Raw genomic sequence first — 17421 nt, 5'->3', positions numbered from 1 at the left:
ACTGCCATCTTGCTTACAGAATTTGCCTCTGTCTTCAGACAAATGCTATAACTGTGAAGAATACTGGGATGATGCTTCCCAGCACATCAGTACCGGTGTTGGACTTCCAGGTGCTCTTTGGGATGCTGTATATGAGTAGAGTGTCTCCCTTTTTCATGTGTGAACAGGGCATAAAGCCCAGTGGAAGCCGCTTCAGGCCCAGTGGAAGCTGCACTGTACAGATGATGGTTTTTGTTTGCCAGGGGCAGGAGCACTGTTTGTTGCATCAGTTACTGCATCATCCATGAAACTGATTCCACAAGTTGGTCAAATGTGTGCTTAAGGACAGGGGCGGAGCTAGCCTCTGCATCTGATGTCAGATGCGGGGAGGGGGTTTCAGCGGGGCCACCACTGCTCACAGGGCACCGGCGGTCAGGCTCCACCACTGCTTAAGGAGTCTATGTTCATAGGCTCCAGCTGCGTGATCTGTACACAAGGAACATGTGGCATAGGGATTGTGCAATTTGATCTATGTGCATAGGACACTATGCAGATGTTTAACTGGACAGGTTGGTTTCATATAGAGGGTAGGGTCTATTGCTATCATCCCTTCTCCATAAGAACAGTCCTGCTGGATCAGGCCCAAAGCCTGTCTAATCTAGCATCCTGTTTCACACAGTGGCCCACCAGATGCCTTTGAGAAGCCCACAGGCAAGAGGTAGGTGCATGCCCTCTCTCCTGCTGTTGCTCTCCTGCAACAGGTATTTAGAGGCATCTTGCCTCTGAGGCTGGAGGTGACCTATAGCCACCAGACTAGTAGCCATTGATAGACCTGTCCTCCAAGACTCCACAAAAGAGAATATTTGCACAAGCCTGTGACTATGTTGGGATATGAACCACCTTGCAATTTAGCATCTGGATTTTACACCTATAAATCTATATACACACATACCAAGAAAATATGTCAAAAACAGAGTCACATTATCTGTCAGCATAATTTGATAAGGTCTGCATTTATTTTGGTAGAGCCTGGATCAACTAAAAAAAATAAATCACAATCCATTACTGTTTTTCTGACATTAAAATCTGTCCTTGTTTATACCATGTAAATGACCACCTAAGCATGAAGGGGAAAAAATAATCGAAGTACTTATCTGATTGTAAAGCTTGTTCCCAGACATCACATTGTGAAGCTTGTTATCACTGCAGCCATCCAAGCCATTAGCAGTATCATTTATCAACAGTTTACCCTGAGACATCACTTCAGGAACAGATTGTATCTCCTCCCAGTCTGCTGGAACAACCAACAGGGAGCTAGCAAGTGAGCACACCACTGGAAAAAGCCTAAGCCTGATGATACTGCTCCAAGCCAGGGAACAGAAAGTTGTTCCCTGGATCTGAGGCCTGTGGTTGGCATTTTCAAATCTTGAGATTTAAAAGAATGAGCAGCACATTTCAGGAAGCAGATGTGCACCTCAGATAATCAGGTTTTCCCCCCAGATGTTCAAAAATCTCCTTATTTAAACAGGGTTTTATAGCACATGTTAAGGGATGATTCTGATGAACACCCTTCACACATGATCAGAGGATGTGCTGAGAATGCAGTGATGTCAGGAGGGGTGTGTTCTTGATGTGGCCCCAACTTTACTGCATATAGGGATAAGTGTTCATTTGAACTGGCCCAGTAACCTGTATTTATAAGGCTAGTGGTATTTGTAAAATAAAATGTGCATGCTTGAACATTCAAAACTTATTAGCAAAACATGCTCAGTCAATGTGTAAAATGCTTTTAAAATACTAGTAATAGACGAACATGATTGTGTTTGCTTTTCCTCACCCTTTAGGTCTAACCAAATGATGGAATACTTCCCTTGACATGACATTAGTATTGAACAGGAACATAGGAAGCAGCCATATACAGAGTCAGACGATTGGTCCACCTGGCTCGGTATTGGCTACAGTCTGGCAGTGGCTTCTCCAGGTTTACAGACAGGAGTCTCTCTGAGCCCTATCTTGGAAATGCCAGGGAGGGAACTTGGAACCTTCTGCACAAAAACATGGAGATGCTCTTCCCAGAGTGGGCTCATCCCCACTCCCCCCTAAGGGAGTATCTTACAGAGTTCACATAGTGTCTCCCATTCAAATGCAAACCAGGGTAGGGATATGCAAACTGGTTCCAGATAGAACTGGTTCTAGATAGAACCAGCCCAGCTCAATGGTTCTAGGTAGAGATTGAACTTTAAAATAAAAATTAGAGCTGGTTCTAGGTTGAACCGGACCAAGCCCAGTTCTAATAGAGCCAGTTCTAACTGGGTCAAGTGGCTTGAGCCTCCATTTTCTGTAAGAAAGAGAGTGTCATCCATTTTGTGACTCATCACTAGGAGCGATTGGCTGTGCTACAAATTCCCTGGTTAGCCAGATGTGTCTGGCCCTTTGAGTGGTTTTGAAAGTGTGTCACTCAGGGACACCTGTCACCCCATTGGCCAGGGATGGGGGCAAGGGGAGATGCTCCAAGAAGCATTATTCAAAGTATGTTTAAAGACCACCTTGTGGTTTGGAATCTCTGTCTCTGCTGCCCATGTTTGCTGCTGCATTGTCTGCTGCCCGAGAGAGACTGAGGAGCTGTTGTTGTTGCTGCTGCTGCTGCTGCTTTGGTTGCTTTGCCTTGTAGTCTGGACTGGTGGTCTCCAGAGAGTGGTTTGACTGACTCCTGCTTTTTCACCCCCCCCCCCTACAGGAGTTATTCTCGCGATCAGGCAAAATTGGGGTAGGGGAGCCTAGCCCGATTTTGCCTGATCGTGTAAACCAGCGGGCTCAAAGGCGAGCTTGGTGGCTTACAAGCAGCTAGCCCGCTTTAGTAGCCCTCCCTGAAGCCTGGGTTTGCGGAGTGAATGCTCCGCAAACCGGGGCTTCCCGATCGTGAGTAGCCGTGGCACGGATCCGTGGCACAGCTACTCATGAGTAGACCCCCAGAGGGGAGGTGAAAAGCTGCCTCCCGGCTCCAGGGGTCAACCAGTATGCCCTGTGCTCCAGGGTATACTGGAGCTTCCGGGGGCAGCATGGCCCCCGAGCTCTCCAGCCCCTGCTGGCTCTATCATGGAGCTGGCATTTGTGTGGACAGCCGATCCGGCCACCCAGGGCTCCCTCCCCACTCAGCTTCTAAAACCAGGTCTCACTGATCGTGAGACCCGGCTCACTATTTAAGTATTTTCCTGGCTGACTGTAGTGTGCTTAATTTTTGTGTGTGTGTAGTGAGTGAGTGCATTATTGTTATTATTATTATTTATTTATTTACACAGACAGGTGTTATTGACTGGTTTGTTTTATCCAGACATTGAGTCCTTCCCAAGGACCTGAGATGGCTGAATTTTATTATCAATGTTGTTGCTGTTATTATAGATATCGTTGCAGAATATGGGGTGTTCCTAGTAAAGTTGCTTTTTGTAATTGGCTGAGGTGATTTCTGTGGCCCCTATGGTGTTGAGGTGCTCTTCAAGTTGTTTTGGAATTGCACCTAGGGCACCAATTACCACTGGGATTATTTTGGTCTTTTTCTGCCACAGCCTTTCAATTTGTAGATCTTTGTATCTTGTTATTTTTTCCATTTCTTTTTCTTCTGTTCTGCTATCCCCTGGTATTGCTATGTCAATTATTTTAACTTGTTTTTCTTTCTTCTCGACTACAGTTATATCTGGTGTATTGTGTGGCAGATGTTTGTCTGTTTGTAGTTGGAAGTCCCATAATATTTTTGCATCTTCATTTTCTATCACTTTTTCAATTTTATGGTCCCACCAATTTTTGGCCACAGGTAGCTTGTATTTTTTGCAGATGTTCCAGTGTATCATCCCTGCTACCTTGTCATGCCTTTGTTTGTAGTCAGTCTGTGCAATCCTTTTACAACAGCTGATTAGGTGGTCCACTGTTTCATCTGCTTCTTGACAAAGGCGGCACTTGCTGTTTGATGTTGACTTCTTGACATTGGCTCTTGTTGCATTTGTTCTTAGTGCCTGTTCTTGTGCAGCCAGTATTAAACCCTCTGTTTCTTTCTTCAAGTTGCCATTCTTAAGCCATTGCCAGGTCTTGGTGATGTCTGATTTTCCACTTATATTGTGCAAATATTGACCATGCAGTGGCTTATTTTTCCATTTTTCTGCTCGGTTCTTGACTCGTTCTTTCTTGTAGGCCTGCTTTGTTTCATTGGTGTTGAATATTTACCATTTGAAGTGCATCTTCTTCACTGTCCTTGATATATTCTTCAAGGCCTCTTTCCTCCTCCTCTACTGTTTGATGGACTTGCAGCATTCCTCTTCCACCTGAGCTGCGAGGGAGGTATAGCCTATCTACATTGCTGCGGGGATGCAGAGCATGATTGATGGTCATTATTTTCCTGGTCTTACGATCTAGCGTCTCTGGCTCTGCCTGGGTCCAGTCTATTATTCCTGCAGTCTATCTGATAACAGGTATAGCCCAGGTGTTAATGGCTTGTATGGTGTTCCCGCCATTGAGTTTAGACTTGAGGATTTTTCTAACTCTCCTGATGTATTCACTTCCAATTTTTCTTTTAACTTCAGTGTGTGCAATGTTATCAGCCTGGAGAATGCCTAAGTATTTGTCATGTTCTTTCTCTTCCAGGTTCTTGATGTTGCTTCCATTGGGCAGTTCTATTCCTTCTGTTTTTCTTATTTTTCCTCTGTTAATTATTAATGCAGCACACTTGTCTAGTCCAAACTCCATTGTTATATCGCTACTGAATATACGGACAGTGTTTAGCAGTGATTTGATTTCTGACTGGGACTTTCCATACAACTTCAGATCGTCCATGTACAGTAGATGGTTTATTTTACTTGATGTCCTAGATGTTTGGTATCCAAGGCCTGTTTTGTTTAGTATTTGTGAAAGTGGTGTCATGGCAATTACAAACAACAGAGGGGATAGTGAGTCCCCTTGGAAAATACCTCTTCTAATGCTAACCTGTCCAAGTGTCTCGCCATTGATTGTTAACTGTATACTCCACGTGCTCATTGCTTTTTAAATAAATATCTGAATGTTTTTGCTGACACCAGTTGTTTCTTAGCATTTTAGTATCCATGTGTGAGGCAATGAGTCGAGGGCTTTCTTGTAGTCAATCCATGCAACACTTAGATTTGTTTTTCTTCTCTTGCAATTTTCTAAAACCATTTTGTCAATCAGCAGCTGGTCTTTTGTGCCTCTGGTGTTCGGGCAATTTCCTTTCTGTTCAACTGGAAGTTGTTTGTTAGTTAATAAGTGTTGCATTACTTCAGCTTCTATTATTCCAGTTAATAATTTGGACATGGTTGGCAGGAAGGTTGTCGGTCTATAATTACTTGGAACTGCATCTTTTGCTGCGTCTTTCATTATGAGATGAGTTTTCCCAGTTGTTTGCCATTGTTCAATATCACCTCCTTGCAAAATGTGATTGAACTGTTTTGAGAGTTGTTTATGAAGGCTTGTTAGGTATTTAAGCCAAAATCCATGCAGTTCATCGTCGCCTGGTGCAGTCCAATTTTTAATTTTCTTTGCTCTTTCACTTATTAATTCTGGTGTTATTATTAGATCTTGCATTTGTTGGTTAAATTTTCCACCTCTTTCATCCAGCCTGCTTTTTTATTATAATCTATTGGATTGTCCCATAATTTCCCCCAGAATTGCACTGTTTCTTCTTTATTTGGTGTTTCTACGTTTCTTGCAGTTTCTCCTTCTATGCTTTGGTAGAAACGTCTCTGATTTGACTGGAATTGGAGTTTCTGCCTGTGTTGTGTAATTCTGGCTTCGTATCTGCTTATCTTCTTTGACACTGCTGTTATTTGCTGTTTTATTATTTCCAGGACTTCTCTAATTTTCCTTGAATCTAGGTGGTATTTTTGGATCAGATACTGTTTGGTGTTTTCATTCTTCAGCTTCTTGTCTTTCATATCTTTCAATTTACTAGCATCTGATCGAAGCCTGGAGATTTTATTTTCTAATCTAATCTTCCAATTGGTGATGTATTACTTTCTTTTTTTACAGGTCCACTGATCTTATATCCAAGCTCTTGTGTTGTTATTGTTGCTGCACTGTACATTAGTTGGTTTGTTTCTTGCAAATTATTGGTTGTTATTTCTGCAAGTGCACCATTTATATCTTTTAATGCCTGAGCAAGTTGTGTTTTGGCAACTCTTTTTAGAGCTGGTAGTCAAACCCTGGTGGTTGTTTGGTTCATGTGCTCAGTTATTTTTTGCTTTAGTTCTTGTTGCTTTTCTGTTAAACGGCATTCGGGCTTTTGAGGTTAAGGCAAAGGGGAGGTTGCCTGGTTTTGATTTTGAAACAGTTTAGCAACAGTGGCATCCTCTATTTCCAACACCTCCTCCACCTGCGCCTGAGCAATGTCTTCAGTTGGTGGTAATTCTTCTTCCATATCTTGAGCCTGTGTTGCTCTTTGCAGTTCTTCTAGCTCAACTTCTGTGAATACTTTATTTCTTATTATGAATCTTCTCTGGTCTGCTAGCCTTTGTTCTGTTATTTCTGTATCTGGATGCTTCTCTTTCCAAATTTGGTACATTCTTTTAAAATAACCTCTTCTAGTTGGACTAGACTTGTAATAGCAGATCATTATTTCCTTGTTGGCATTTTTAGTATATTTTTTCCGGTAAAGTGACGTTTCTTTCAGTAACCTTGCAGTCTCCAGTCCTGGTTGCTCAACTGAAGATCCTGAGACCTGTAGCCCACTTGCCACCAGATGTCCAGGGACTCCAGCACCTGGTTGACCCGGGTGACGACTGATCCGGTATAGATTTATTAAAGTTACGCCTCATCATATTGTTGATGGGAGAGGCACTCTTCGTCTAGCTCCTCTGGTGAGACCTGTCCAGTATGGTTGGACCTCTGGCATAGCTCTCACCTTCCTCAGAGCACACAAGCCCCACAACCACGCCAAGGTAATGCCTCACTGGGGGTAAATTATTATTATTAATAATAATAATAATTCAATTTTTATACCGCCCTTCCAAAAATGGCTCAGGGTGGTTTACACAGAGAAATAACAAACAAATAAGATGGAACCCTGTCTCCAAAGGGCTCACATTCTAAAAAGAAACATAAGACCAGCAACAGTCACTGGAAGTACTCTGCTGGGGGGGGGTGTAGGGCCAGTTACTCTCCCCCTGCTATGTAAAGAGAATCACCATGTTAAAAGGTGCCTCTTTGCCTAGTTAGCAGGTGGGGCCCTAATGGTGAGGCCCTAATCCTCCTGTTTCCCGGCCACATAGCCTGGCTTCTGGCCTCTGGTCCATTTTACTGGCCCATTTTTTCCTACATAATGAACCCCTATGTAGAATCTATGTGCCATCAGAGAATCTAATCCCCATTATTCCCTTTGGGAGAAATAAGACAAAACAATTAAAATATCATTGCAAAACTCCCATTCGATTTTTCTCAAATTGATTGCTTTGAGACTTGGGTGGTAGTTGACACCCTTGGAGGCCTACCACACTTTGGCACCCCTGGGTGCTACTCATAGGGAATAATGGGCCAGTTCAGGCCCCATTGTTCCCTATATAGTATTTTTTAGAACCAGTTCTAGGGGATTCTAATTTGAACTCAACCATGGACCAGTTCTAGCAGTTTAGAACCTGAACCAGTAGAACTGGTTCGAGTTCAGTTCTAATTAGAACCAAACCACACACACACACACAAAACAACAACAAGTTTTGTGTGCATCCCCAAACCAAGGCAGAATCTGCTTAGCAAAGGGGACAATTCATATTTGTTACCACAAGACCTGCTCTCCTCCTAATTATCATGTCTCAGTGATTCAGAGCTGAATTTGTGTACAGCATCAATAAAAAATTTGTAGAGATGGGACTCTATGAAAACACTTTCTGTGGTGTCTAATTCGTTACATTTCTATAGCACCCCACATTAAATCTTGCAGCAGTTTACAGCAAAACAAACGTACCATTACAGAAATTCAACCATGTTTGATGTTTGCTTTCAACATAAAACTCTTTACAAGAAGTTGCAGTCATTGTGAGCTAGAATGCATGGTTGAACTCACATCTAGGCTGTGATCCTAAGCCCACATACATACAGTAGGCTGTTCCTTGAAACCACTGAGCTGGAAGTGGATTCAAATCATATTGTAATTGGCTGTATGGGAAAGAAGTTGTCTTCTGTATAGCATGGTCAGATTTATGTTCATTGTGCAATGATGAGTATTGCAATGGTTACTTTAGTTTATCTCACCAAATGCTGAAAACATATTAAGTCATGAGATTGCATAATCAGGGGACATATACGGCCAGGGGCAACACACTGAATCAGCAGTAGGCTCAAGGCTGATTGAGTCATTTAACTTGACTCTTATTTCCAAGTTCTTAGGATTATCTCTGTGAGCAAAGAAAATATTGTTTTGCCTGCAAGCAAAACATTCACTGTTTTAGGGTTGTTGTTGTTGTTGTTGTTATAAAGTAACACTGGAATTTTGCAGACTGACAAGGAGCAGAAAATCCTTCCCCAGCAAGCTTTTAATGTGGCACATCTCAACTGCACCTCACATAAACTTATTGGCATTAATATGTTGGTGTAAATACCTAATTACTACCAATCCCATTATTGTTAGTATAATGTAAGTATACTATACTGTGGGGAAGGCTCAATGCCAAACACTCTGGATAGCAGATTACAGTCCAAATCCTACAACTGGAGTGGAATTAGTATTTGCATTTAAACAGAAGCATCTTTTATGAGGTGTTTCAATAAAGAAGTGCTATGGCTGGAGTCCAAGATCCTCATGTGTGAACAGAAAGCACTTCCAGATGACACGGGGCTCGTTTGCTTTTAAAAACCAGTTTTCTGACAGGTGCACCCCCACACTATGCATGGCTTTAGGCGGCTGTCTTCGGGGACTGCAAAGGGCTACAGTAGTAAAGGGACTGGAGAAACCCTGGTGGACAGGAGGAACTCAATGCACAGCCCTTTGGATCTCCGCCTCTATGCCTTCTAATCAAAGTACAAAGTTTGACATTGGCGTTATGCATCTATTTCCATGTATTTCAAACAACACCATGGTCTTACATACCTTTGATTGTTCTTGGCTTCCCACATGCTTTCAGGGAAAGAGAAATTGAAAGGTGGCACAAGCACATGTAGAACAACAGCACATCAATGTTTAGTTACAAAACCGGTGGAGCGTGATGGCTTGGTTAGAATTTACTTGGGTAGAACATACTTGGTTAGTACTATATCATCACCTTGAAGGAAAGAAAAACAAAATTACTATATGAAACAAATCCTCAAAGAAGCATCCATTTTTCAAAAGACCATTCCCCATATCTAGTGAGGTCATGCACACAATCAAAAACTGTGTTCTACCTGGGTTTGGGAGCTGTATGTGCTCCCAATTTTCAGTTGTGTGGAAGCAAGGTAAGAGGAAAACCTGGGTTGAAGTGATTGTGTGGAAGCCCTGGGTAGCTTTTCCTCCTACCTTGCTTCCACACAATCACTTCTACCCAGGTTTTCCTCTAACCTTGCTTCCACACAACTGAAAATTGGGAGTACACACAGCTCTCAAACCTGGGTAGAACACAGTTTTCGATTGTGTGAATGACCTGAGTCTCTTATTTGCTACTGAGAAAACAACAACAGCCAGAGTACTAATATGTAAATAAATAAATTGATCTGACAAAAGCATGATCTTACAAGGCTATTTCTTACAAAGATCTAGCATTTCTTTCCTTCACTACTTTCTTACAGAGACAGCCTGGTTTTGACCTTTTAAGGCCTAAATGGCTTGGGACAAGGTTACCTGAGAGAGCACCTTGCCCCATATATCCTGACCTGGACCTTGAGATCTTCTTCAGGGCCTCTGCTTGGATTTCCTCCACCAAATGAGGTTAGGTGTGTGGCTGCTACAGAAAGGGCCTACTTGGTGGTGGCATCCCATTTATGGAAGAGTCTCCAATGAGGCCTGCCTCGCATCATCACTTTATCCTTTTAGATATCAGGTGAAGACCTTTCTGTTCACTCAGGCCTTTTAAAATAGGGGTTTTCATAGGTTTTTTAAAAAATTAAGTTTGTATTATATTTTGTATTTTATTGTAATTTTTTGTTCTTTTTTGTGTGTTTTAATTGTATATATATATATATTTATTGTTCTATTGTGAACACCCAAGAGAACAATTTGTTATGGCATGGTTAACAAATAAAGTTGTTGTTGTTGTTGTTGGTTATATAAAGTGTTAAACTAGCATCTGCACTCAGCATTACATTTTCCCTTGCCAAAGAAAACTGAAGAGGATGTATTCTTTCTTCCAAATACAATGGGACAGTTCTCATGCACACCCTGGGTTAGGCTGCATGTGAGAACCACCAGGATCCCAGGACCCATCCTAGCTGGGCAGCACCGCCTAGCCCAGCTTTGAAACCCGGCTTTTATCTGGGGTTAAGGGCTCAAGTGAACACTTCTGTCAAGAAGGATGCCCACACAGCCAGCTCCTCCACCTCTCTGCAGTCTTGCTGACTGCAGAGAGGCAGCTTTCCTCAATGTCTGAATGGGAGAGCGGGTGCAGAACCGTGGGTCCATTGGACCTGTGGTTCCATGTTATGTCTGAATGTGGCCATTTGCTTAAGAGAACCCAAGACCTAAACTTCACTTCAACCCTTAGATTCAAGGCTTGGGTTTTCTGAAGCAAATAGGTTAGGATAAAACAAGATTGGTGGGCTCAGACATTGTGACCAATATCACCGCATACTAACATAGAAAGGAAGTAGGTACTCATGTGAGGATGAGAGGAGGATGTGTGGACTCCTGGGACTGCTGGAGACTGCACAGAACTTGGTGTTAACAGAGTTTCTGCACGACACCTGTAACCACCCATACATTGGATGCATTTCACTAAAGAAGTGCAGCAGGGATGTTTGCAGAGGTGTCTGGCTAACACTAAACACTAACACAGCTTCACAAACAGAACCAATGTCAAAGGAACAGAGTTTAGTTTTCATTCTGCAATATATCCACAGTGTTCTAGAAATAATCCCTAAGGGGAAATGATGTATGTTTCTGAAGCAAAATGAGAACTGTCTTGTAGCAAAAGAACTAAAATCGCCTTGAGATAATACATGGTAATAAATCTAATTCAAATCAGCTTTATCCAGAGATATCTTTGCTTCAACAGCTATGAACAAGTTGTTCTGTCCCTACAGATATCTCTGTCTTTGTAGCACAATGAACAGTAGGTGTTGTTGCGTAGCTAGAACTACATGGACCTCAGAGACATATTCCTGGCAGCGAACAGGGTTTTGCATGGAAGGGAGAGAAGCAAAACTCACTTCCTGATCCCCTTCCTGCTCCGCTGAGTTGAGAAGAAGCACTGTGACCCATCTAGTGTTCTGTCTGCCTCTGAGGGTGGAGTTCAACGGAATAATTCAAATTCTTCTTCTTCTTCTTTTTGTGGCAGGGGGATAATTCTGAGATGGAAGTTTGTTTATAGCGCCTCAGTTAAACAAAATAAAAATATTGCTTTGCTCCACATTGTAAGTAGATAAAATCTGTGCAATGAAAGAGGTTTTGTCCCTGGGTGCATACAATTCTACATTATACAAATACAAATGTTAATAATTCCAAGAACCAGTTATGACCATTTAACTCAAAGCATTTCTTGCTGTAGCTCCTCTCTCTTGCACCAGATATTAACCCTCTCCTGAGGGTCCAGCTATAATTGAGGGAGGGGGGAGGGAGGAGAACAAAAAAGTGGGGAGGGAACAAATGTTTCTGGGCCTTGAAGGAGGGGTGACCACCGACTGGGCAACAGCTCACTCTTTACACTTCCCCTCCAGCCTCCATGACACACTCCTGGCTCCTGATTGGAGGACTCATCTCAGCTTCAAGCCGAGATGTATATGTTAAAAAAATATTTCCGAGCCAGGAGAAATGTGCACAAGGAAGTGTATATGTAAAAGTGTCTGCATGTGCAGGGAGTGTGTGTGATATTATTTGCACAGGAGTGAGAGAAAGGTTGTGCCAATAATGTTTTGTTTTTCACCATGTCCTTACATTTCTTTGGCTGCAAAGCTATAGGTGGGGGTGGGGGTGCATCTGGGCAAGGGGAGCAGGGTATGGGCCCATCTTCACTTTTTGTCCCAGGACCCACTCCAGCCTTGATATGTCCCTAGCCCTCTTCTTATGTTGCCCTTGCACTATGCCTTTGCATTAGCCCCTTTGATTGCTACAGGATGCAGATATTTCAAATTTTTAAAAAAAGAATGAACATTTAAGAACAGGTCAGTATTGTGGTCTACATTGAATTGCAGGGCCTCTGCAATTGGTTCCAGAATCATGGATGTTCCTAGCAAAATGGCTCAGAGACCAACCTATGAGCCAGTTCATGTTTCCCCTCTGTTATGAATTCATTAAGTATCCTTAGGCAAGCCAGCGTCTCTCTCACTCACAGTCCCCCAATGTCATAAACCCACCACAGTTGATGAGCCGTCCATAATTTATGATGTAGTAGCAGTCAAAGAGGTGTCTCCAGTTACACCCTTCCTCCAGGCAGACACAAGGTTTCATCCAGCATATGTAAAGAGATCAAATCACTACTGAAGCACAAGAGAACAAATCACTACTGAATACCAAGTACAACCTATATTCTCTGCAACCAAGGTGGCTCACCAGATCCCCAAGGTCCTGAGTCCAAGGGTCCACGGCATCACAGAGGGAGGTATCGAGGCTGTTGATGAGTTGTCTCCAGCAGCCTGTCCCAAGTGAAGCTGCAGAATTTATAGCAGGTTGCCAGCTAGAATCAATCAGTGCTCAGCCTGGTCAGCCACCCTCAATCAATCTTGTGCACGCTGCAAGCAACAGCTGCATCTCAACTCCCTGACTTGGTCACGTTGCTTCTCGTGCCTGTGTACCCTGAGAGATAACACCAGCAGCTAGAGTTCCTCCTGGGATCCGTTATTCTGCTCTGCCTTCTGCACCAAGCCCTCCTCCTGGCCCATCATGAGTGCCTCCTCCCTCCAATTACAGAGCTGGCCCTCCAGATCCTCAGACAAATTCACTGCCTCCCACTCCTCTTCCAAGTCCTTGAATGAAGGTCTGAAACCCAAGTCAAATATGGGGATAATAATACTGACCTACATTACAGGGTCATTTTAAAGGCTAGTGAGATAAGGAGTCTATTCAAATGAGTAGCCTGACCCAAGCTAGGGCAGCCCAACCTGTGTTAGGCTGCTCATATGGAGCCCCAGGATCGCTCCTGATTCCAGCACTTCCAACCCCACTAGGCCAACTCTTAACCCTGGCACTTAACTGGGCTTAGAAGGTATAAGCACTCCTGCCACCCCAGGTTCAGGATTGCGTGTGCTCAGGCTGCACACAGAGTAGGATGCCTAGAGCACCCAACTCTTCCGAGTCCTAGAGCACCCAGCTCACAGCAGAATTCCCCAATGTGCTGCTGGAACAGTGCATTTAGGGACTCATTTTCCCAGCCTCTAGTGATCCATGATGCTCAGAGCAATGCGGATTGTGTGGATGTGTGACGGAGCACCGAAGAGGAGACCACTGGGGGTGGGGGAAAGGTAGGTTCATCCCTTCTCCCCTGCCCACCGTTCTTGCCCCTCTCATAGTCATATGTATGATTTTAATGGCTGTGAAGTGCTTTGAATACTCTGAAGGACTATATAATAAATGCTTGCGCTGAATAGTGTTTGCTCTGGGATGTAGCAGCATGTGTTAAATACATCTGTTGTTGACATCCATTGTCAGGAGAGGGAATTCTTCTTACAGTGCCTAAGTACCAAATGTATTTGAACAACATCTGTCACAAATATTTAAGCAGCTGTTATACCTTGCAGTTGAACCATTCAAAAAATAAAAAGTTGCACATAGCTGGATGTGGAGCAGTTAGAAAAACAAAACAAACCCCCCAAATATTCTTGTTTTAAAGTGTTGATATTTTTTCTTCTGAGGTGTACATTATGCCTCATAAAATTGTTCTGTAATTGCTACAAAACAGAAGTAGGAATGTTCTTTCATTTCTTTTTACATAATTTAACATTGTTACAACATTCAGTGCCTAATTAGATGACTATCACAACATTCCTTTAACTCAGTCATGGTTAAAAAACACAGCCATAACACCCCTTGAATTCATTTTTAATGTATACAGTACATGTGAAGATTGCCACTGGGAGTTGAGATATCATTATGCATGCAAAATCAGTTTCCACGAGGTAGCTATGTTAATCTGGAGTAGCAAAAACAAAGAGTTTTGTGGCACCTTAAAGATTTATTGTAGCATGAGCTTTCAAGGACTATAGCACACTTCATCATGCATGAAGGAATACCAAGGAAGCAGAAATCTTCAGTAGGCAGGTGTGTGTGTGTGTATAATACACACGGGTAACTTTGTAGCAATGCTAAGTTAATTAAGAGCTTGTACAAGTGCTACATTCCCTGCCAGTGTGATGAGAAAGAGATGTGGCTTGACATATCTGTTTTGATGTCTTCCACAGATGCCTCAATGCCCTCCCAGCAGACCCCTTTATCATGTACAGAGCTATTCATCCATACTGCTGCTCTACACACATTCCAAAGACTACTTTAAACCAGGATAAGCTTACTAATATCCGTTTGAAGGGATAAAGTAACATGCTGGGAAAGTGTCAGGAAGTCCATGGAAAACATCATGTGTGTGTCTCCTTTCTCAAAACATGGGCAGAGAGTGCATCATCAGTACTGGCCTTAACTCTTCAAAGTGGTAAACAAGCTCTCTGACTGAGATCTGTGTCTTGTTACATTTGACTCTGTTTTTCCCCCCTTTATTTGGCAGCATAAGCTTTCATGAACTGTAGTATGGTTAGACTTTAAGATGCTCCCAACTTCTTTATTGTTTTTGCAAAAAAACCCAACAATCTTTGATTAGTCATCCCACCAGAAGGTTTATTATTGTACACAGACCCCAATAAAAGACAAGACATATCTAATGGAGTAAACTAGGGTCATACTTGATTAACAATCTTGCAGAACATGCAATGGGGCAACATTTCTAATTTCCATAATCTGAGTGCAGGCAGCTTCTTCCCTCATGGAATTTAGCCTCCCAAAGATGACCATTTTCCCCACTGCTGGGCAAATCAACTGAGCTTGGTGGTTGCTAGCTAGGATTGCAGTGGTGAGTGCATGTTTTCTCACTCACTTGCTGCCCTCTACAACTGCAAGCATTTATATACCGCTTTTCAACATATCATTTCATAGTGGTTTTCAAGAAAAATAAATAATAAGATGCTCCCCTGTCTCCAAAGGGCTCACAATCTAAAAATAAATGCTAGGTAACACCAGCATCAGCCATTGAAGAAATGCTGTGTTGGGATTGGATGGGGCCAGTTGCGCTCCCCATAATAAATAGAAGAGATTCACCACTTTAAAAGGTGCCTTTTTACTCCGTAATTAACTGCTAACTGAGTAAAGTTAATTAGCTAACTGCTAACTTCTCACCACTACCACCACATGAAAGGATGAAGCTGCACCTGCCGGGCCCACCGATCTGGGCTACTGCATCACATGGCTCTTCAACCTACCAAGGAAGCAGAACCTCCACTCTGGCTTCTCCATTGGATGGATGGTCAGTAGAGGAGGAAGAAAAGCTGCTCATGAGAGCAAAGTGTTCTGAGTGAGCAAAATGTCCTAGGTGCTTCCTAGAACTTTGGACACCACAAAACAATGCAAAAAGGTTGTTTGGTCTCCCAAAGAACCTATATTCCTCCCAACACACACACACACACACACACACACACACATGTTGTTTGGCCCCCAAATCTCCTTTATGTAAGTCCCTAGTTGACAACCTTATTGCCTGCAGTCAACAACCGTATTGCCTCCAACCTTATTGTCTCCAGCTTCCTACACAGTATTCTGTGTTGAGGGAGGGTTGCCAAATCATTACCCCCCCGAGCCCTAAAGTACAGCTCCTCAAAGGGGCTCCATTCCCTGCTCCCTGGCTACAAAACCCTGAGGTGCTCTTCCATGGAAACACCCTTCACCATAAAGGTGCCGCCAGTTGAACACCAATAAGGCACACTGCCTACCTCCAGCCTTTACTCACCTGCCAGTGTGACTGAGCTAACCTATTTAATGGCACCACCCCTAATAAAAAGCCAAAGCAATGATCCAGTGCGGAGAAGCCAAAAAAGTTTCCACCACAAGCCAATTAGGCGAAAACAAAAATTCCTACTCAGCCCCATCAACAGTGACCAGCTTTCTCTCACTGGTCAGGGTGGGGGGTGGGGTGGATGCCAAGCTCTGAGGAAGACTGTTGGGAGTGGCAGGCCAACCTAAGATCCCTCCCATCACTGGGCATGCAAACACATGCAAATGAGTGGAGGGCCACCCACATGTCCAGCTTTTCTCAAGGCTGGGCATAACCCCCTTCCATACAGAATGCACTTTGCATGCTGCGGGAAGCGGCATTCCATGAGAGATGCTTAACAACAACAAATACTGGCCTGGGAATAAGCACCTGAACCTCTTAGTATTGTTAGAAAGATTGATGAAAGGCTAACAACATAAACATGTTAATATTCCCATTGCCTCTCCTAGTTTGATCAGGACCACTTGGGGTTCAAACTACATATTATACTAATTGTGTAATTAAGAGGTGTGCTTCTTCAATTGGATCTACAGAAGTAAATGTAATTCACATTCTCTGGAGATGTTCAAAAAGAAGCACGTTTTGGGGGGCAGGTAATCAATAATCATTGATGATATGATATTGCTTATCTGTACACTCTTCAGCTGCTTTGTTCTATTAGATGAGAACAATTTTATTAATGAAGTCTCATTAGCTAATTATTCATTTATTGATGGTAGCTAGACTGTGATCTGTTGGGGGGGGGAACAGTAGTTTTTTTAAAGCCATCTAAGGTAGCAAGGCTGGATGAATAAAATTTAGAACATCAAACGGTTAGTTAAACATTAGGAGGGAAGAAAAGCAAATGAAAGACTTTTTTTTAATTTTAAAGATGTATCTGTCAGTTATTGGAATAATGAAGTTCAGGATAATACACAACAATTTCTCATAATGAATATTTAAAATGAGATCAATGGGGTAACATAATTTTGATTTTTTTGTATTATTATTATGATTAATATGATTAATATGTATATTGATGTATTATGTAACTTGGCTTCTCCAAGGTGGTGGAAGGATCCACAGATGTTCCCCTCCCCCGCTGGCCTTCTGTTTTTCAATAATCTCCTGGTTTGGGCCTCTTCAGCCATTTCCAGGCCATTTTGGAGGCTGCTGCACCTGTGCGGTGGGACCCTGCGTCATCGAGTCATGACTCCCACCATCTTGGAGAAGCCCCCAAAAGGAGGTAAGTTAAAAAAAATTAAAAAGAATGTTTTTTTAAAATTGTTCAACGAATTCCACCCTGCCCTGAACTGAACCA

General features: G+C 42.8%; 1 protein-coding gene across 6 annotated transcripts in view; it reads right to left on the bottom strand.

The window, feature by feature from the left end:
* The window catches only part of ANO5 (anoctamin 5), a 113683-nt gene that overhangs the window by 45380 nt on the left and 50882 nt on the right, over positions 1-17421 (bottom strand). For 3 of the 6 annotated variants that reach the window (XR_008313422.1, XR_008313418.1, XR_008313420.1), the window contains exons 2-3: positions 11305-11442; positions 9056-9227 (exon numbers count right to left, since the gene is read on the bottom strand). The gene's annotated coding sequence lies outside the window, so the exon portion shown is untranslated. Of the gene's footprint in view, positions 1-9055; positions 9228-11304; positions 11443-12643; positions 12743-17421 lie in introns of those variants that run through there. The other 3 variants (XR_008313423.1, XR_008313419.1, XR_008313421.1) reach the window with 2 other exon arrangements.

Source organism: Hemicordylus capensis, chromosome 1 (genome assembly GCF_027244095.1).
Source record: "Hemicordylus capensis ecotype Gifberg chromosome 1, rHemCap1.1.pri, whole genome shotgun sequence".
Lineage (NCBI taxonomy): Eukaryota > Metazoa > Chordata > Lepidosauria > Squamata > Cordylidae > Hemicordylus > Hemicordylus capensis.
Note: the sequence above shows the minus strand (reverse complement) of the source record. Positions and strands in the feature narration are given on the sequence as shown.